Source organism: Gorilla gorilla, chromosome 7 (assembly GCF_029281585.2).
Source record: "Gorilla gorilla gorilla isolate KB3781 chromosome 7, NHGRI_mGorGor1-v2.1_pri, whole genome shotgun sequence".
Taxonomy (NCBI): domain Eukaryota; kingdom Metazoa; phylum Chordata; class Mammalia; order Primates; family Hominidae; genus Gorilla; species Gorilla gorilla.
The window spans coordinates 143,101,301-143,121,947 of record NC_073231.2 but is presented as its reverse complement, the minus strand read 5'-3'; positions in this window follow the sequence as shown (position 1 = coordinate 143,121,947).

Below are 20,647 nucleotides of genomic sequence, written 5' to 3'. Positions count from 1 at the left end.
TGCAAAAGTCATGAATAGGCATGTCATACAAGTAAAAATTTGCTTTGTGAAGCTCACACTGGAAATCTGCAAACTCAGCTACTTCCAAATTAGTCTATTCCAAGAAAAGACACTAGAGGCACATGGGAAGACTGGTAGAGGAAGAAAAGTTTGGCTTCTTTTTGTTTTCTGTTTGTTTCCCGTTTTCTCTTCTTGTAAGTTAATCCGTCAATCCCTCTTCATTCCAAACATGAAATTTCTTTGCTGTGGCCAAAGTTTAACTAGTTTGAAGTTTTTTTTGCCCCCGGCATTGGAATAACCTGTTTTATTGTGTTTACACAAAGATATTGATACCAGAGAGCCTTACTGCAAACTTAGGGATCGGGCCTTCCTACAGTGCCCCCTTGTATGAACTTAGAGAACCCCCTCCCATGGGCTGAGGCCCTCATTGAAGTGCAGAAACCCCAGTACCTCTATTTAGGAAACTGGATTCCAGCCATGCAACCCCCTCCTCTGAGTCAGAAAAACCTGCTCTAGTCTATACCAGTGCCCTCCTTAGAGGGCCACCACATTCTGAGTTGCAGCTCTATAGGACTCCTAAGCTTTAATAAAGCCAAACTCTTCCTTATGTTTCCCCAGGCCTAGAGATGGTAGCTGAAACTGCTGCTACTACTGTAGCTTTGTGTTCTCTTCTTTATCTTTTCAATGACCTAGGTAATGCATTTAAGCCCAGTTAACAATGATTTCTGTCAAATTATGAGTTGGAATAACCAGTGTTTCTGTCTCCTAAGTAATACATTAGTAAACTTATTTTTTTAAGCAAAGGAAATATATACACAAAATCCATGATGTAATTAGACTTTGTGTAGGAAGCAGTGGCTGAGAAAAGGAAGAAAAACAATTAAATGATGGATATTTTTAACTTTTTAGTTCTTAAAGTAGTGTGTTCATAGAGGTTCATTTTATTACCATGTTTTGTCACTTATTTAAATGTGTTATTATTTTATTTTGGAGGATAACTGAAATATGAGACATTTAAAAAATAAAGTAGCATAAACTGTGAGCCACTGAAAAGCAGCCTGTATGAATCCATTCTCACATTGCTATGAAGAAATACCCTAGACTGGGTAATTTATAAAGAAAAGAGATTTGATTGACTCACAGTTCTACATGGCTGGGGAGGCCTCAGGAAACTTACAACCATGGTGGAAGGCACCTCTTCATAGGGCGGCAGGAAAGAATAAGAGCCAAGCAAAGGGGGGAAAGCCCCTGATAGAATCGTCACCCCCATGATTCAATTACCTCCCACCAAGTCCCTCCCACAACACATGGGGATTATGGGAACTACAGTTCAAGATGAGATTTAGGTGGGACATAGCCAAACCATATCAAAGCCAGTATGAGTGAATAAAGCCAAAGTGAAGAGTGAGCAGAGATGCATTTCTGAGACTACCATCATCAGTCTCTTCTAGGTATTTTTATTTTTTTCACGAACCAATATGCACTATTTTGATTATGCTGATTTTAGTTGGTGTTCTATTATTTAAAAACAAAATAATTTTAAGTACTCTTCAAAATATAGAATGGTATAGTCTAAGTTTCATCCATAAGTCTCTGTTAAACTTAAATAAACCCTAACATAAAACAGTGATGTACATTGACAGTCCATTTATGATTTATCCAGTCTTTCGATTTACATTTGATAATATTAATAGTATTGATAGCAACAGTAACAGTAACAGCTGAATTTCATTAAGTTTACGATGTGCTAGTGATAAGTTCTTCACCTACATAATATCATAGAATCTTCATAAGAATCCTCTAGGTTATGTCCTTCTATCAATCTCATTTTACAGCTCGTTGTTAGTGAAATTCCAAAAATTCTCCCCTCTCCCCTCCCGACCCTTCCAAGATTCTGTTTTCCAGTTACTCAATCAGAAAGTAACCTAGGTACTGCTATGAGGAGACTGCAGATGTAATTAAGATTTCTCAGCAGTTGACATTAAGATAGAGGGAATATCCAGGCAGGCCTAATCTAATCAGATGAGCCCCTAAATGCCTACAATCTTTTCTGGATACCAAAGAAGAGGAAAGCATGAAGGGAACTCAGATTTAAAGCATGAGATGGTCAGGATATGCCATTGATGGTTTGAAGATGGAGAGAAAGAAAGGATGAAAATGATCTTTAGAAGAAGAGAGCACTCTGTTGACAGCCTGGAAAGAAATAGCACCTCAATGCGACAGTCACAAAGAATTGAATTCTGGAGCACCTTGAATGAGCTTGAAAGTGGGTTCTTCCCGACCAGCTCCAGATAAGTGCTTGACTAGCCAATAACTTATTTTCGGGTTTGAAATACTCTAAGCAGGGTACAGTTGAGCCCACTCCAATTTCTGACCCACAGAACTAAGATTCAATAAATGGACGTTGTCTTACGCTACTGCATTTGTGATAATTTTCTATACATCAATAGCAAACACATATTAAAGTAAATGAACCTGAGAAAGGTTAATTTAGAAACAAAATTAGAAGGATTGTGGAAATTGACCACTTCAGTATGATGCAAACTTTCCTACATTTTGCCACTATGATCATGCAAAACAAACAAACAAACAAACAAGATTGTTTTTGCTATACATTTAAATTTTCTTCTCTTATTCAACTAACAAATTCCCTCTTTTTTCATAATTACCGACCATTTATAGTCCTTTGCATCTCTGAAACATCTAGCACTATACAAGCACATGGTTGAAGTTCAAGGAAAGAAAAGTCTCATTAAACTAATTTGAATTCTTAAATTTGATACGTTGCATATTCCAGTCAGATCTCAGCTGAAAAAGATTTTAATGAAGCTTGCATAAATCAGAGTGGCATTACATGGTTTAATAGTTAACTAATCCTTAATTGTGCAGTACTTTGAAATTTAATGACCATTATAGAGAACTCCAACAGGATTAAAATGAACCAGGGAGAGTCATGCTAGAAGAATAAATTAGAAAAACGCATATTACTAATGACAAAAGAGGCATTTTTGTTGCCGCCTTCCTTAGGGAGATTTTGCAGTAAAATTAAAATTGGGTTTATTGTTCCATTGTGTTTGATATTTTCTTTTCCTATTGTTTGTTGACTTGAATTGTCATGTGTTGATGAATGGAACAACAGATATAAACCAATCAAGATTTTTCTGTATACAAGCACAATGGGGCTGAAAAACAAAGGGTGGGGTAGGAAACAACATGATTTGGCCTCCTGACAAAAAGGCTTTTAACACATTAAAGAAGAAAACATAAGGTGCCTGTAAAATAACAACAACAATAAATACCATACTGAGTTTAATAATTTTATTTTACATTATATTGTTTTAGAGTTTATAGAAACACTTCAAAATCTTGATCAGATGCATCAATCAGTTGTTGAGCCCCTCCCATAGACCAAGCAGCTGTTTCATGTATTATGTAATCTCCTTTTCAGCATTTCTACAGGGCAAGCAGAGCAAGCATGTTGTTTTCCCAATCTGCAGATGAGAACACAGACACTCAAAATATTCAAGCAACATTCTCAAATGCCAAAAATTTATTTATAACATACTAGGTATACAGCAGTATGAAGCCAGGTATCACTAATATTTCAATGGCTATAGCATTATATCTATGTAAACATCATAAAAGCATCTGATTGGAAAAAAGGCACCCTCCCTAAGAAGTTTCTTTACATATTAACTATATTTACTATACCCAAAGAAGAAGTGTGCCATATAACAATGAGACAGAATATTTAAAACTTAATTACTAGAATATATAAGGCATATAGGTCATAACATATATATAACCACTGTACTTGATAAAAATGAATAACTTCGTAATTCAGAGATTTTTGACAAGTTAAAACAATCTATATAGATGTTCTCTTACATAGAAAGATGACTTTAAAAGAGTCAAAATGACCCTTATGCTGGAAGCACAATAGCCAGTCTTTTTCACATGAGTTGTCTTATGTATACCAGAAAAAGATAATTTCAATCAGAGAGTGACCAAGATGAATCCGTATGACAGAATCAAATTGGCACTCTGCTTTTGATGCTAAGACAGGGGTCACACTGACCCACAATAAGCCTGGATGCCTCCATAGTGATTCCTTTCTATTTTAGGGATTTAGAGCATAAGATCGAGTGGCACCAACCCATTGAGTCCTTCTACTCTGAATTCACACTCACCAAGCAAGAAGCAATTATTAACCCAGCATCCTAATAGATGTAGTTTAAGAAGAAAAGGTTCTGCTCTATCAAAATAAATGTCCAGATTACTTAGCAAAAATAGCCAACTTATTACACATAATAGATTAGCATCTTGGTGGGCACATTAGTCTCAGCTGAGCTGAGTCATAGTCTGATTCATTCTTGTTAAAGTGACATAGCTGAGCTGCAGGACCCGCAGATCTGAGGAGCCACCACGCTCTACCCCTGGCCCATTACACTAATCACAGAAACTCAAATGCTATACATCCATTTATTTATAAGAATTTTCATAAAGAATGGTCAGGAAAAGCCACCATTTGCCCAGTAGTACTAGATTAAATTGTTGATCAGCACATATTCCTTAGGGTGGAGTATATACCCCTGTTCCCATGACTTTGTGCTTGGCCATGACTTGTTTGGAACAATGGAATATAAAGGTATAGGACATGGATAGAGAATAAACATTTCTTTGGTTTCATGTTTCCTCTTGTGCTACTGTATTCCTTCATAAGAAGGTCAAATTCCAGATGGCTACTGCATCTGCAGGTTGGACCTCAGAATGAGATGTATGGAGCAGAAATAAATCTTACCTGTGGCCTGGAGACAAGCCAAGTGGACCCAGCTTAGATCAATCTTGCTTAGCCTAGCCGAGCAAGGAAAATTATTATGTTTTGTTGTAAACCACTGAGATATTCAGTATTTTTGTTACACTGCCAAAATATGTATATGACTAATATATTCTGGTGTTTATTATAATTTTTTGGCCTTTTTACTTTTCTTGATGACCTATTTTCATTTACATTACACTTCTCCCCACATCTGACCCCTGGGATCAATGTCTTTCATTTGCAAAAATGTCTGTTTCTTCCTCTGAGATTTGGTTTTGGGGTTCAGACTTTTTAGTATTTAGATTCCAGCATGCACCAGTGAACCAGTCTGTCCATGCATTTCTTATGTCACCTCATTGCCTCTGACTGGAATCTTTCATCTTGTTTTCACTTTGCTAAAACTAAAATTTGAAGTTGCATCCTGGCTAGGGTTGCTTTGGATCCCTACAATAAGATGAGTAAAGCAGAGGCCCAGGACTGTCATGGCCCATCCATGTGAATTCAGCAAGATCAGGTTATTTTTTGATGCCTGAGTAAAAAACCAGCTTCTTAGTTCCATTAGCCTAAACCATAATATTGCTGGCAACAGAGAAAAAATCAGAAGCCAGCAAACTCCAAAGCCCTAAAAGGTTAACTGGGAAGATGTGAGGTAAAGCATATGGGATACAGCCATCTCCTTTCACAGCACACATTTACTTGTGCCTTCTTTAAGTCCAAATAGTTTCAGTGTAGCTACCAGCTCAATTTCTACAAAAGACTTAATTTAGGTGAGGTAGAATGAGCTACCTTTTCTGCCTGTATTCCCCAAACTCACAATTGTTATTCAGCATCTACTCCTTAAATACCTAATTTTCCTAAGCCCTCTAGATTGCTCATTTAATGGAGCGGCCTTGAGTATGATTCTGTGAGGCTATGATTGCCTGTCCTTATAGGGCCATTGTTACCGTAATTACCTATTTATAGTCATCCTTGGATGTGATAGAAAAGGAACTGATCTGGTGGGCTTCCTAGATTCTAGCACTTTCTTTCCTATTCCCCTGCTTAGGTAACAACCCTAGGTAACCAAAGTCAATAGGGTCAGTGGGCTTCACCAATACAGTAACACCTTATCTTGTCTCATGGACCTTCCTCATGCCCCATATGACAGGGTAGAATGTGCAGTTTTCAGTTCAGTGGCACTTTTACAGTGTGTTATGATAGAAGCTGTCCTTCCTTGGGAACAAGGGGTTCTAATCAGCTGAGCTAAAGTTTTAAGGTTAAGAAGCACAAGTTTCACAAACGAGATGTGAGTAGTCTGTTGAGAAGGACCAATTCTACTTTAACCATTTGGACCACAGATCCATGCAATCCAGCTCATGGAGCATGCATAAAAGATATGCTATCTGTGTGCATATGCAGCATTCTGGAATAGGCCACCCCAACCCTTCAGTGTGTTTTTCAGCTGACCACTTTCCAGTGATTTGGAATACATTATAATCATGCTTGTTGTTGCTATTCCTTTGCCATAAAGTGGGTTCCTGGCTCTAAAATAGTGTTGAGGAAGATTCTGTAAACTTAGATAAAATTTTCTCTGAGTTCTTAGATGGTGATGTGCTAGAAGCACTGTGAGTTGGTAAGCAAACCCCTATCAGTCTTCTGGGTTAACAGTATCTGCTTAGAAGTTCTATCATTCAGATTTTTGTCTGCCAGCTCTTTCCTCCAAATACTACATGGATGATTGACAGAATTTGTGAGTTACATAACCTTGTGGTGGTAGAGAGGAAAGAATTGCAGGGACAGTGGGGGCGGGGGACGTGCTTCAATACGGGAGCAACTGCATCCTTTCTGGTCTCTGCTTCAGGGGATTTTGTTTGTTGCTTACATGTTTGTTTTGCTGGCTGCACAGTGGACTGCAGAGCAATGATGTGAGACCCCCTTGGGTATTCTGCTGGTGGCTGCTGCTGAGGTCTGTTCCTGAGTTTACGTGTGGTGTGATGTTGCCAGCTGGAAGGTGGTAGGGAGAAAAATATTCTGCTGAATAGACCTCACCTCAGCCCACTCCCCTAACTGTGACGGCCGTATGGTTCCCAGACAAGGAGGTTGCCCCCAAAATCCTTGGCAACATTCACAGTTCTCTGGGACCCTCAGCATTTCATTCTGACTTTGGTGTCTCCCCATATCCTGCTAAATGCCACATGCTGGAATAGAGGGGCAAAGACTCTTTCCTGAGAGACAAAATAGGCTCCTCCTCTGCTTAACCAAACGTTGTTCACCAAACCACTTGGATATGGCTGCCCTTAGTTTGATGGAAGGGTTGAGAAAATAGAAAAGGGTAAAGGTGGAGGGCTGCCAGGCATCCCCTACTAGGGTTCCACACAGGGAGTGAGCAGAGGGACCATAGCCCTGGTGTTCTCATCATCCTGTACAGCCCATCTCACACTCCCCTTTGCCTCTGGGATTTCCACTGTGTATTATATTCCTCTCTCATGCTAAGATGCATATGTGTATGTGAGGGTTAATTTTAGGTGTCAACTTTACTGGGTTACTGGATACCCAGACAGCTGAGAAAGCATTATTTCTGGGTACATCTGTGAGGGTGTTTCTTGCACAGATTGGCATTTCAATCTGTGGCCTGAATAAGGGAACTCTACCCTTACCCAATGTTGTTGGGCACAATCCAATCATCTAAAGACCAGGATAGAAGAAAAAGGCAGAGAAAAGATGAACTTTTATTTTCTTCTTTTCTGGCAGAGAAAAGATGAACTTTTATTTTCTTCTTTTCTGGCAGAGAAAAGATGAACTTTTCTCCTTTGTTCTTTTTCTTTCTTTCTTCTTTCTTTTCTTTCTTTCTTTCTTTCTTTCTTTCTTTCTTTCTTTCTCTCTCTCTCTTTCTTCTCTTTCTCTTTCTCCTTCCTTCCTTCCTTCCTTCCTTCCTTCCTTCCTTCCTTCCTTCCTTCTCTTTCTTTCTCTCTTCTGGAACTGCGACACCCATATTCTCATGCCCTTGGACATCAGAACACCAGGTTCTCCAGCCTTCAGATGCCAGGACTTGCACCAGCAGTCCCCTAGTTTCTCCAGCATGTAGACAGCATATTGTGGGACTTCTCAGCTTCCATACTGCTGTGGGCCATTTACCTTAATAACCCCCCGTCATGTATGTGTATATATATACCATTGGTTCCATTTTTCTGGAGAACCGTGACGTGCACAATGTGTTTCACAAAACAGTATTCTCGATGTGAGTGGTGCATTCAATCTGCATCCTATTCTACTTAATTCTGTTGTGTCCTAATCAATAACTAAGGAAAAACAAACTGAAAAAAAAATCCCACCAAAAACAACACACAAAACTTGTCTTAATACTGCTCAATTGACTTTCTGACACATAATAATGGATCACAATCTGCAGTATGGAGAGACTTGGAAAACCCTTTTCTTTCCTAACATGACTAGTTGCTTTTGTTGTTATTGTTACAAAACAGCTAGTCACTAAAGAAACTCAGTTTCAAAACTCAAGGCTTCTTGGTGGCCTCTGTGTTCTAGGAAATAGCATCACTTTCTCCTTCCCAAGAGCAATGAACTTCAGGGCTTGGCCCAGAAGTGGAGGACTGCACAGGAGCCCACCTTGGGGATAAATTAAAGTGAATGGGCTTAATTTTTGCAAAACATTATCCTCATTATAGGATCTTCTATTATCTCAGTGTGGGAGAGCCAGAAATAAGGTAACATATGCCAAATGTCAAATCCCAAATCTGGCTACTTGCCTTTCTTTTCTTATTTTTTGTGTGTTTTTTTTTTTCTTTTCACTGCCTACTGAATAAAAGTCCTTGTGTTCATCAAATGGGCCTCTGGACTTAGATCCAATTATAGCCAGCACGAAAAAAGGATACACTATTAGGGAAAAGTAGCTGGAATGGCCCCAATTCATAGGGGATTGGTTCCAGGATCACCTGCAGCTACGGAAATCCATGCCTACTCAATTCCAGCAGGCCTGCCTGTGGGCTCTGCAGCTAAGAAATGCTGGTCCTCTGTGGAGGTGAGTTTCACATCCTGCCAATTCTGAATTTTGTTTTTACCTTTGGTTGTGGATGCAGAACCCACTTGTACAGAGGCCAATTGTATTTATTGAAAAAAAATTACTTAGAAGTAAAGTCCCCCAGTTCTAACCTGTATTGTTCAAGGGTCAACTGTTCTTTTTCTCACCCCCATCTTGAATACAAACTCTAAGGGAAAAAACTAAGTATTTGAAGTTCATCAGAGAACAACATAAAAACTCAACAAGGCTTGCTTGGTTTATAAAAGGACACAGTGAAACTTTCCAGGTCAAAGGTTGCCACAGTGAGCTTCTTCCCCAGATACTTTTTGCCCCCCTGTTCATGTCACCATAACTCTTACTCCATCATATGCATATGGATGGGCGTGGCTTAGGGGCCATATCAGAAAGGGTGAAAACGTGATTAGTGGGCAGGTTTTTAAATCGTTATATTTAGATTCTAAAACTTCTTTGTGAAATTGATTCTGCATAAGATCAGGCGGGGATCTTACTCCAATGGCATGTGGTAGTCCAAGTAACTCATAAAGTTTGCTAGGATTCACCAGCCAAACATATTTATTTCACATTTCAATATGCCCATACGGTTCAATTTTAAAGGGAGTGATGTGGCCTGGAAGCTGTCACAGTCAGTTTCAAGGGACAATCACAGCTTTAGCCACTCCATATTTATTCCATAATGTGTTACAGATAGGACTGTTTCCACTTCCTTCCAAGGAAGGAAGGAAGGAGGGAGGGAGGGAGGCAGGGAGGGAAGGAAGGAGAAAGAGAAAGAAAATAAATAAATAAATAAATAAATAAGGAAGGAAGGAGAAAGGAAGAGAAAGAAAAAAGAAAGAAAGATGAGAGAAGAAAGAAAGAGAGGAAGAAAGAAAAGAAAGAGAAAGAAAGAAGGAAGAAAGAGAAAGAAAGAAAGGAGAAAAGTTCATCTTTTCTCTGAAAAGAAGAAAATAAAAGTTCATCTTTTCTCTGTCTTTTTCTTTTTTCCTGGTCTTTAGCTGATTAGATTGTGCCCAACAACATTGGGTAAGGGTAGAGCTCCCTTATTCAGGCCACAGACTCAAATGTCAATCTGTACAAGAAACACCTTCACAGATATACCCAGAAATAATGCTGTCTCAGCTATGTGGGTATCCAGTAATCCAGTCAAGTTGACACCTAAACTTAACCCTCACATACACATGTAGAAAGGTGTTAAAAAATAAATAAATGAATAGGTGAATAAATAGATACATATGTAAATGTACTGTCAACTAAGATGAGGATTGGTATGTTTAGTTCATTGATATGTTTACTGCAGAAAATCTTAGAGCCTTTTAGATGCATCCTAAATACCCAGTGAGGATTAAAATACGCAGATTCTTCAACATGTTGACCATTCCCTCTTTTGATAAGAATGTTGCTTGGAACACACTCTGGAAACCAGTGATATAGACACAAGAACATACATTACATTATGGCCAAAATCAGAACTGAGTTTGTAGTGAAATGATAACACTATTTCTTTAGCTTTACACAAAAAGGATAGTCATCGTTTGTATTATCTAAATTTGTTTTTTAAAAACTATTAGTTTCTTTCATTGTAGCAATACTAAAATCAATATATAATGCATTTCTCTCATTCTTCATAAAAATATTCACATATCCCCTACTTTTCATATCCAGCAAACATGCTAATCCCTCTTGTTTTCTTTAATCTTTTTTCTCCAGTCTCCAGGCAAGTCTCATTGTTGAATGCTAACTTTTCAACCTGCAGATAAAATATTCTTGGATGAGTCTGTCCCTATAATTATTTGCTGTATAGTCTTTCATTAAAATATTAGCAAATTGTTGACAATCTCTTTTGCATACTAATGAACTATTCATTGACAATTCTCAGTGGCTGTGTTCTTAGTGCATGTTTTAAAGTAAATAATGCTGACTTATCAGCTGACAAACCTGCTGTTGAAATACTTCCATTTTCTACCCACCAGCTGTCCTCTCTGAGAGGTAGATGTAATGAATCCCAGGATGAGGATTATATAGTACCACCTATTCTGTTAGGATATTTTATTTCTAGGCTTTAGAGTATCTAGTAGTGAGCTTAAATATTATATCACTGAGCTGTTGATTAGAATGGATTTTGTCATTCATTCTAACCTGCAGAGATCCAAACTGTATTTCTAATTAATTGTAAAGAAGCGGAACACAAAGATGACAGCAGCTACTATGCTTTTATAATATTAACTTTTTTTGAAAAGAAATACGGTTATTAACATTGAGTCCCACATGTACCCTAGTGAGAAAGCAACAAATAACAATCCCTCACTATTGGTAAATAAAATTACATCCCTTCATTGTGTTGTCTATAAAATATTTTTGAATGCCTACTACGTGTAAGTTACTGTATAATATGTACAGATATGTAATATCTGTTTAGTTTGAATAAATATATTCACACAATGAATATATATAATTCATATATATATATATATCTGCCATTATCTATTCCTGTGATATTATCTATTTCTGTGACATATCTATTCCTGACATTAAGTTCAACATATAATTGTTGCTTGGAAATCGGAATGCTTTTTCCCAACTGTATACTGTGCTGAGATTTTGGGTAAAATAGGTCACAGGAGGTGTCTGGCCCCAGTGGTAGCTGAGGTGATGTCAAGTCAACATTAAGTATTGAGAGGAAAGACTGGTCCATTAGCTCCACAGGATTCGAGGCCAGCAGCAGAATGAAGCGGATTAAGGTGCTGTCAACCCATTCAGAAAATAGCAAGACTCTAGCGTTGCTTTGCTATCAGGTGGAACTGGGTACTTTTCTTCTTTTATATTGTATACAATAGTATTTTGATTGTCGTAACTACTCAAAAGGATACCATTTTCACAAGCAGACCATACTAAAAATATGTAATGATAATTATCGTTTCATTTTCCTTGCTCAAGGACTGTAGCTCTAGCTGTACTTGGACCTATCCATAAATACCATGGCTTTCTCACTTCTGCCTTTACTTATCTTCTTGTTCTGTTTGAATCTCAGGTTTACCACTCAGAATACTCTCACATGCGCTACTTCAATCCATTTGCCCCTTTCTTCTTTCTTCACACACAAGAAAATATTTCTAGATAAAACGAACCTCTGTGTGCTTATAACAGAATAACTGAATCTCACTGGAGAAAATCACACAGCCTGGAAGATTGAATTTGGTTTAATTTTATGATTTCATACTTCTAATAGCTCTCTGAGCTGCCCAGAATACATATTACCCTACTTTCATAATCTTGCTCTCTTCTCTTTCTTTGAGATGAGTATTTCACCCCTTCTCCTTTCCCCCCGAGACATCTTATTGTCATTGACCTCTTCCCTCTCAGCGGTTGATCTAACTTGGAAACCGAATGACATCACAAAGTGGCACTTCATTTTGGATGCAGCTGGAGGAATTCTCAAAGTCTGAATTGCAGAGCTGGGCGGACTTTTAACTATTTCGTGGCATTTGCCAGCGTCGTTTTCCCTGCTCTACCTTATCTCTTTCACTGTCTGTGCCTCGAGCACCAAAAGGACATATTTGTCTACATTAGGATGTGGCTCATAGAGTGTATTTATTATGTGCTGCTAGCTGGATTAACTATCAAACTTTTCTTTTTTCTTTTTTTGCTATTTATGTGTTTGTCTCTTAATCCATGATTGAGGGACAAGCCCCTGAGTGCTGGCAGGGAAGGCCACCTGAGAAAATGACACATACGGAAGACTCTGAGACTACTAGAGCAGAATTTGAAGGAGCTGGAGGCCTGCAACAGTGATCGAAAACAGCAAAATCATTACGGTTCTGGCAAAAAGTTTACTCCTCAAATTTGTTTGCTTAAGCTAGCGGCTATGTCAATCAATAGCAGAGATAAAAAGTTTTAAGTGTTCACCATAATATAGAAACATACACAAAAAATTGCTTCTACAAATTATTTTGGAAAATTCTATTATTTACACTTAAGACATTTTATTAAATATAGCCTTAACTGATGTTTGAATTTTATATGTTTTTCATCTTCAGGACTACCGTATAGCAACAAATTGCCAGGCATGGGGGCTCATACCTGTAATCCCAGCACTTTGGGAGGCTGAAGTGGGAGGATCACTTGATGTCAGGAGTTTGAGACCAGCCTGTCCAACATGATGAAACCCCATCTCTACTAAAAATATAAAAATTAGCTGGGTATGGTGTCGGGTGCCTGTAATCCCAGCTACTTGGGAGGCTGAGGCAGGGGAATCGCTTGAACCCGGGAGGCAGTGGTTCCACTGCATACCAGCCTAGGTGACAGAATGAGACTCCATCTCAATAAAAAAATTTCAATCATTAAAATGTTTGTGTGGAGGTTTATGAAAATATAATGTCTGTCTTCACTGCTAAGCTCTGACTCAGAAACAATAAATTTATTTGTTTACTCATTCTTACAAGAATAATTATTTAATATTTATAGAGTGACTACACTATTTCATGTTTTAATTTTCTTCTAGATTTTGATACTTCAGATATAATCATAGCATATAACACATAACGCTGTCCTGAAGGAGCTTATATTCTATGGAAGGGGATGTACCACAAACCTATAATTATACGTTTGTAGATGCATTTATGTATACATATTGTGATAATATGTATATGTTTATAAATGCATTTGTGTATATACATTGTGATAAAATTCCAAGAGGAATATAAAGTGGAGCCAGGCAAAAGGGAGTAGAGAGTAAGGGGGATGGGTCACTGTATCATATAGAATACTCAGCAAAGGCCTCAGCAAGTAGGCTGTGTTTGATTAGAGACTTAAAGTAAAGAAGAACGTAAGCCCAGAAAATACAAAACCAATACCATAGTGTGTAAAGACACTAAGGAGAATGCATGCTAAGTGTGTTTGAGAAGCAGTGAGGAGGCCAATGCAACTGGAGTACAGTGATTGAGAGAGTGAGTCATGGAAATTGGGTGGAGGAGAATCACAGGCATCAGATCACGGGGCTGCTTTGCAGACAGCTACAAAAGTGTTGGCTGAGATGAGAAAATGTAAGAGAATTTTCAGAAAAAAAGTAGCATAATCTGATTTAAGATTTATAGGGTTCCTACTCTGGCTGCTGTGTTGAACATACACTAGAGGACAGGACGGCAAGAGAGACCAGCAGGGAGGTTAAAGAGCTAGTGCATTTAAAGTAAGAAATAACAGTGCAGTCAGGATGGTGACAGGGGAGGAAATGAGAATAATGAATATACTCAGATTCATTTCAATGGTAGATCCAACAGGATTTTTTGATAGATTAGCAGTGAGTGGAAAGAAGAGGCAAAAAATGGGTGATTAGTTGTGTAATGAACTGAGATAGAGAAGACTGAAGGAGCACATTGAAGTAGGAAAAGCAAGATATATTTTTTTTAATATGTTAAGTAGAGATGTCTTGAAGGTGGTTGTGTAATAAGGTCAAGTGAGTAATTTTAATAAGTCTAGAGTTTGGGGGAACATATAAACTAGAGATCTTTAGATGGTAGTTGGACTATGAGTTTACAGTTGGGAGTAAAATTTGGACTATGTATATATATGCTACAAATTTGAGATTTCTCAGCATACATACAGTATTTGAGTTCATATGAATAAAAGAAATCTCCTAGGAGTAAGTATGGCAGAGAATCGAGGAGGTCTGAGGCTGAGTCACTACAGCATTGGAGAAGGAAAGAAAGTAGATAAATCAATGTGGTAGTGAAAGCATGTGGATGTTGTCTTATAATTGTTTCTGTTTTCTCAATATGATAGGTAGAAGCATGTTAGATAAGAGTGAAAATAAAAGCAGTAAGTGAGGTTTTGGAAATTTTAGGAGAGAGGATGAATCATAAGATAACCATCCTGGAGATCAAAAGATTGAATGGACTGATGAAATAATGAAGAATTGACAGCAGTATTAATAGTCAATTTGAGATTGGGTATCTTTGAATCATAGAGTTACCATGAAACCACAGCTTGCTTCATTTTTCTCCAGCCATGCTTTAATATGGGGCTGCTGAAACAGGATAATGCCAGAACGTTCATTTCACTAGGATAAGAGATTCATTTGGTGAGGGAAGAGAGGGTAGTGTGTGGAAATTTGATTTAAATGAACTATAACAATGATGGGCCATGGACTCTAAATGGAAATAAACATCATGTAAGGTCACGAGTAGTGTAAGAAGCAATAATGATGTGGCAAGATCAATGAAATGTAGATTTCTGGTGGACAAATACATTGTTGGAATTGGGTGTCAGTAAAAAATAAGTTAGAATAAGAGGTGATAGAAAATGAAAAACTTGGAAATCAGATTATAAAGAGTATGCAAATATTGCAGTGAGTTCTAGAGTATTATTTTGGGTGGTTTTCCTTGATGTAGGAGTTATATACCATCACTGAAGTTCAAAATTATTTAAATAAATAAGAAACAAAATAGATAATTAATACCCAAATATGATAAATTCACAATGTCTGAAATCCAATACAAAATTATCAGAGGAACAAGTAAAATGGGGCCATTGTTAGGAGAAAAAGCAATCAATATCGTCAGACCAAAAAAAAATCACACAGATAATATAATTCATAGATGTTAAAACACCTGATATGAATATATTGTATATGTCTAAGAATCTGGAGAAAATATAAACATGTTTTGGAAGCTACTGAAACATATAAAAAGGATCCAAATTGAACTTCTAGATACTAAAAAGTGCATTATCTGAAAGCCAGGTGAGGTGGCTCATGCCTGTAATCCCAGCACATTGGGAGGCTGAGGCAGGTGGATCACTTGAAGCCAGGAGTTCCAGACGAGCCTGGCTAACATAGTAAAACTTTGTCTCTACCAAAAATACAAAAAAAAGAAAAAAATTAACTGGGCATGGTAGTACTCACCTTGTAATCCTAGCTACTCAGGAGGCTGAGGCAGGAGAATCATTTGAACTCAGGAGGCAGAGGCCTTAGTGAACCAAGATGGCACCATTATGCTGTAGTCTGGTTGAAAGAGCAAGACTCTGTCTCAAAAAAAGAAAAAAAAGAAAAGGTTTGTAAAACATATCTGATTAAACACGTGCATCCACAATATACAACTAAGACTCAAAACTCAATAATAAGTAAATAAGAGGTCTATTTAAAAAGTGGACAAAAGACTTGAACAGACATTTCACTGAAAGAGATGTAAAAATAGCAAATAAGCATATGAAAAAATGGTCAACATCATTAGTCGAGGGTAAATATGCAGTAAAATAAAATTTCATGCCTATAAGAAAGACTTAAAAACAAAAAACCTGAATGTACCTATTGCTGGAGAAGGTGCAGAGTGACTGGAATTCACACACGTTGCTGGTAGGAACACAAAATGATACAGCTAATTTGGAAAAGAGTTTGGCATTTTCTTACAAATTTAAACATACATTTACCATATGATCTAGTGCTTCTACTTCTAGATATTTGTACTAGAGAAATGAATACTTAGATTCACACAAAAACATAATCACCAAAGTTGTAAAACTTCACATATCTTTCAATTTGTCAATGGGTAAACCAATAGTGGTACATCCATACAATGGAATGCTAACAATTAATAAAAGATGACATATTGTTACACAGAACAGCATGGAAGAATCTCAAATACATTATACTAGGTGAAAAAAGCCAACATTTATATTATATATAATTTCTTTACATGACAATCTGGAAAAGAAAAAAGTCACAAGGATAGAAAAAATAAAAAAGATCAGCGGTTACCAGAGCCTAATGGTTAATAGAGGGCTTCACCACATAGGAGAGAAATGGATCTCTAGGCTGATGAACATTTTTAATATCTTGATTGTGGTGGTGGGCAGGACTGACTGCATTTGTCAAAACTTATGAGCTGTACACTCATGTGTGTGAATTATACCTTAATAAATCTAATTTAATTATTGGAAATATAATCTATGTGGATATTACACTGACCAGAAATTAAAATAGTTAGGATATTAGTGAGAATAGCAATGAGTCAGGTGCTACAATCCCTTATAAATAAGAACTTTGGGGTTTGTAAGGTGATTCATACTAAAGTATTAGTGTGGTACTGCCTGCTTCCATGAGTTCCAATAAGGTTAAATCAAAGGAGGGGGTTGAATTGAAGCTTTGGTAACAGCAGTAAAAAGGGAAACTCCTTGAGTTGCATGAAAGGTGTGGACAAGTAAATAATCATGGTTTCGAGAAAATTTCAGGAGAAGTAGCAATCTCCACGGTGAGCCAGGTTCCAGTTAGAGCAAGAAGGGCAACAAAACACAAGGAATGATGTTGAGATGTCAGATAATGTACTGGTGTCCTAAAAGCAGAGTGGAAATGTTTAGGAGGTTTGTGGTGAATGGAAGACTGGTCACTTTAAAAACACACAGAACCACATGGGAGCCGAGAATCCAAGGGATGCAGAGTTAACTAGGTTTGTAGAGTTTATGCTGGCAAATGGCTTCAATGGCAATAAAGTCCATCATAGGACTCTGGTACTTGTGGCTCTGAGTATGAGTGAGGAGGAAGAGTAGAGATTGCCCATGAGAACACAGACCCCGGGAGGTCCCTCTTCCATTGTTCTCATAATGCTGACTATATAGAAGCAGGGGAGGTCTCCCCAAGGTCACATGGAGGTTTTTGGGTTTTGTGTGTGTGTGTGTGTGTGTGTATATATATATTCATATGTATATATACACACAGATGTATATATAAACACACACACGTATATGCATATATACGTATATACACACTGTAAGGTACTTGTATTGGTTCAAACCCCAAGAGCATGCCAACAGACAACACAAGGCAGTGTGGAGCAATATACCGTTTTAATGAGTGCCTGGGTGCAGGCAGGCTGAGGCCTAAAATGGCGTAAGCCCTAAGTGAGGATGGGACAAAGGTTTTATAGTCTCCTGTAAACAGGAAGTGTTCTCGTCTGACGTAACTGCTATGTTGTACCTGGATGACCTCTTTCTCGATCTTCAGGGGTGCGTGTCTTCCGGCTGGCTCTCTTCCTGCTTCTGCTCTCTTGCTGATGCACCCTGCTGGCGCCAAGTGGCCTTGTGTCTTGGGACTGGGCCTGCGAAGGGAGGAGTTACTCATCTCCTTAAGCTTTCAGGCCCTGTGGAGGAGGATCTTACATTCCTTTCTATTTGGTTATAGAAAAAAGGGAAAACGGACGACTTTCTCAATAATTAATGCAGGTGTGACATAGTGGGTGGCATGGGCACCTTAGAAAAAGAAAAACTTTCATTTTTTGGGTATTCTTGAGAGACGGGTTGGTATCCACTGTGTCGCTGTAGCAGGAGCATCATCTGGATGGTCTGGAATCACGCCTGTGCCTGCAAAACAGTTATGTTGAGAGGACAAGGAGGTGTCAACAGGGAGAGAGGCATGGCCTCATTTGCTGCTTCATGAATGAAAGACCATGTCTGGATTAAGGAGGGGAGGTAATTGCTGAGTGGCTCAGAGTCTGGAAAGGGTGGAGGCCCCAAGAAAAAGTTTCAGCCATACATGATTTCAAAGGGACTATAAAAAGAGGGTGCCTTTGGTTTTGTGTGGAGTCTTATAAGGGCAAAAGGGAGATTTTTTGTCCATGACTGACAGGTTTATAGACCCAGGTTGGAAAGTTGGGTTTTAAGGACAGAGTTAATTTTTTCAACTTTGCCTGAAGATTGAGGCCTGTACGGTGTGTGGAGATCCTACTTTATTTTTAAGGATGTAGAGATGCCTTGGGTAACTTGGCTGATGAAGGCAGGCCTGTTATTGACTGGATGGATGTTGGGAGTCTGAAATGGGGAATTATATGCATGATAAGGGTTTGTGTGATGGCATTTGCACCTTCTGAAGTTGTTGGGAATGCTTCTACTTACCTGGAGAAAGTACAGAGACTAGAAGATTCAGAGCTGTTTATTGGGCAGCATGTGAGCGAAGTCTACTTGCCAATCTTGCCCAGGTATCTGGCCTCCAGCTTGGTGGGTAGGAAAAGGCAGTGACCGGAGGGAGCCCTGGGGTGAAACTGAGTGGCAGATAGAGCAGGCCTGGGTAATTTCTCGAACACAAGTGAGAATAGGGCAGAGAAATTGCAAGAGAGGTTTGTAACCAACATGGCAAGAGCTGTGGAGGCTTTGGAGGTGAGGAAGGCTTTGAGAGTGAGGAAGAACAAAGCACCCTTCCTTGATGTACCATGGTCCTTGCTTTTGAAGGTTCTGGGCCTGGAAGTCCTCCTTTTCTTCTGAGGAGTAAAGAGGAGAGAATAACGACAGGGACAGAAACTGGCCTTGCACGGGTTGTAGGGCTACTTGTTTGGCTACCTGATCTGCTAAAGCATTTCCAGCTGATATAGGATTGTCCAGGGTTTGGTGGCCGCTGCAATGAACGATGGCAACTTTCTGTGGTAGCCTGGCGGCTTGTAGGACCTTGCTGATGAGAGAGCCATTTATGACGGGAGTGTTTTTTGCAGTTGGGAAACCTCGATCTTTCCAGATGAATCGAGTATGAGTGCACTATGTGGAACGCATAACGAGAATTTGAATATATGTTGATCTGTTGCCTGACTGCTAGAGTGAGAGCTCGAGTGAGGGCGATGAGTTCAGCTTTTTGGGAGGTGGCGCCTAGGAGGAGCGGATTCGCTTCAATAGTGTGCGGGGGGCAGTGACACTATAGCATAGCCAGCATGCCGGAGCCCTTGATGTAGGGAGGATTTGCAATCTACAAACCAAGTAAAGGAGGCATCTGGAAAGGGTTGGTCTGTTAGGTTTGGAAAAGGTATAAAAAAGGTTTGAAAAATGTTTGCACAGCAGTGTGTAGGGTTTTGGGCGGTTATAGCTTCAGGTAAGAGTGTGGCCAGGTTTAGACAGGAGCTGGTTAACACGGTGATTTGAGGTGATTTGAGGGGTTTCTATGAATAGAGCATATAGTTGGAGGAAATGTGGGGCAGAGATGAGACTTAGTACACTGTGGCGAGCTAGCATGTCTTTGATGTTATGGGCTGAATAAACTGTTAGGTTGGCATGGAGAGATAATTTTAGGCTTTCAAGGGTGAGGACAGTAGCTACCGCCAATGCCTGGAGACAGGCAGGCCATCCGAGAACTGTGGCTTCAAGCTGTTTAGAGAGGTAGGCAATAACCTGGAGGGTGGTTCTCTTTGACTGGGTTAGAACACCCAGTGCAACTCCACGCATTCATCAGTATAGAGGAGAAAGGTTTGGTGAGGTATGGGAGAACGAGGACGGGGGCTGAGATGAGAGCCTTTTGGAGTAGATGGAAAGGTTGGGTTTCCACCCTGCCTGTGCAGGGTTTAAAGGCTCATGGAGAGGGCCTTTAGTAGCTTGGCATAATGGTTTGGCAAGAGAGCAAAGGAGGGAACTTCGAGCCTAAAATATCTTACTAGTCCTAGAAAAGAGAGAATATCTTGCTTAGTTTGTGGAGGCGGGAGGGACTAGAGGAAGGATATGTCGTCAGTTGTGAGACTTTGGGTTCATGGGGTAAGAGCTAGGCCTAGATAGGTGACTGAGGGGGTGCATATTTGTGCTTTCTTAGGGGAGACTCAATACCTTTGTTCTGCCAGGAAGTTTAAAAGAGAGAGATAGCATGGACATTGCAGTCTCCTTGAGAGGGGCTACATAGGAGCAGAACATTAACACATTGAAGGAGAATGGACAGTTTTAGGGATAAGGTACACAGGTCGTGAGCAAGGGCCTGTCTAAAAGGTGGGGGCTGTTTCTGAAACTTTGAGGTAGTACACACCAGGTGAGCTGGCGTGAAAGGTGGGTGTCAGGATCTTCCTACG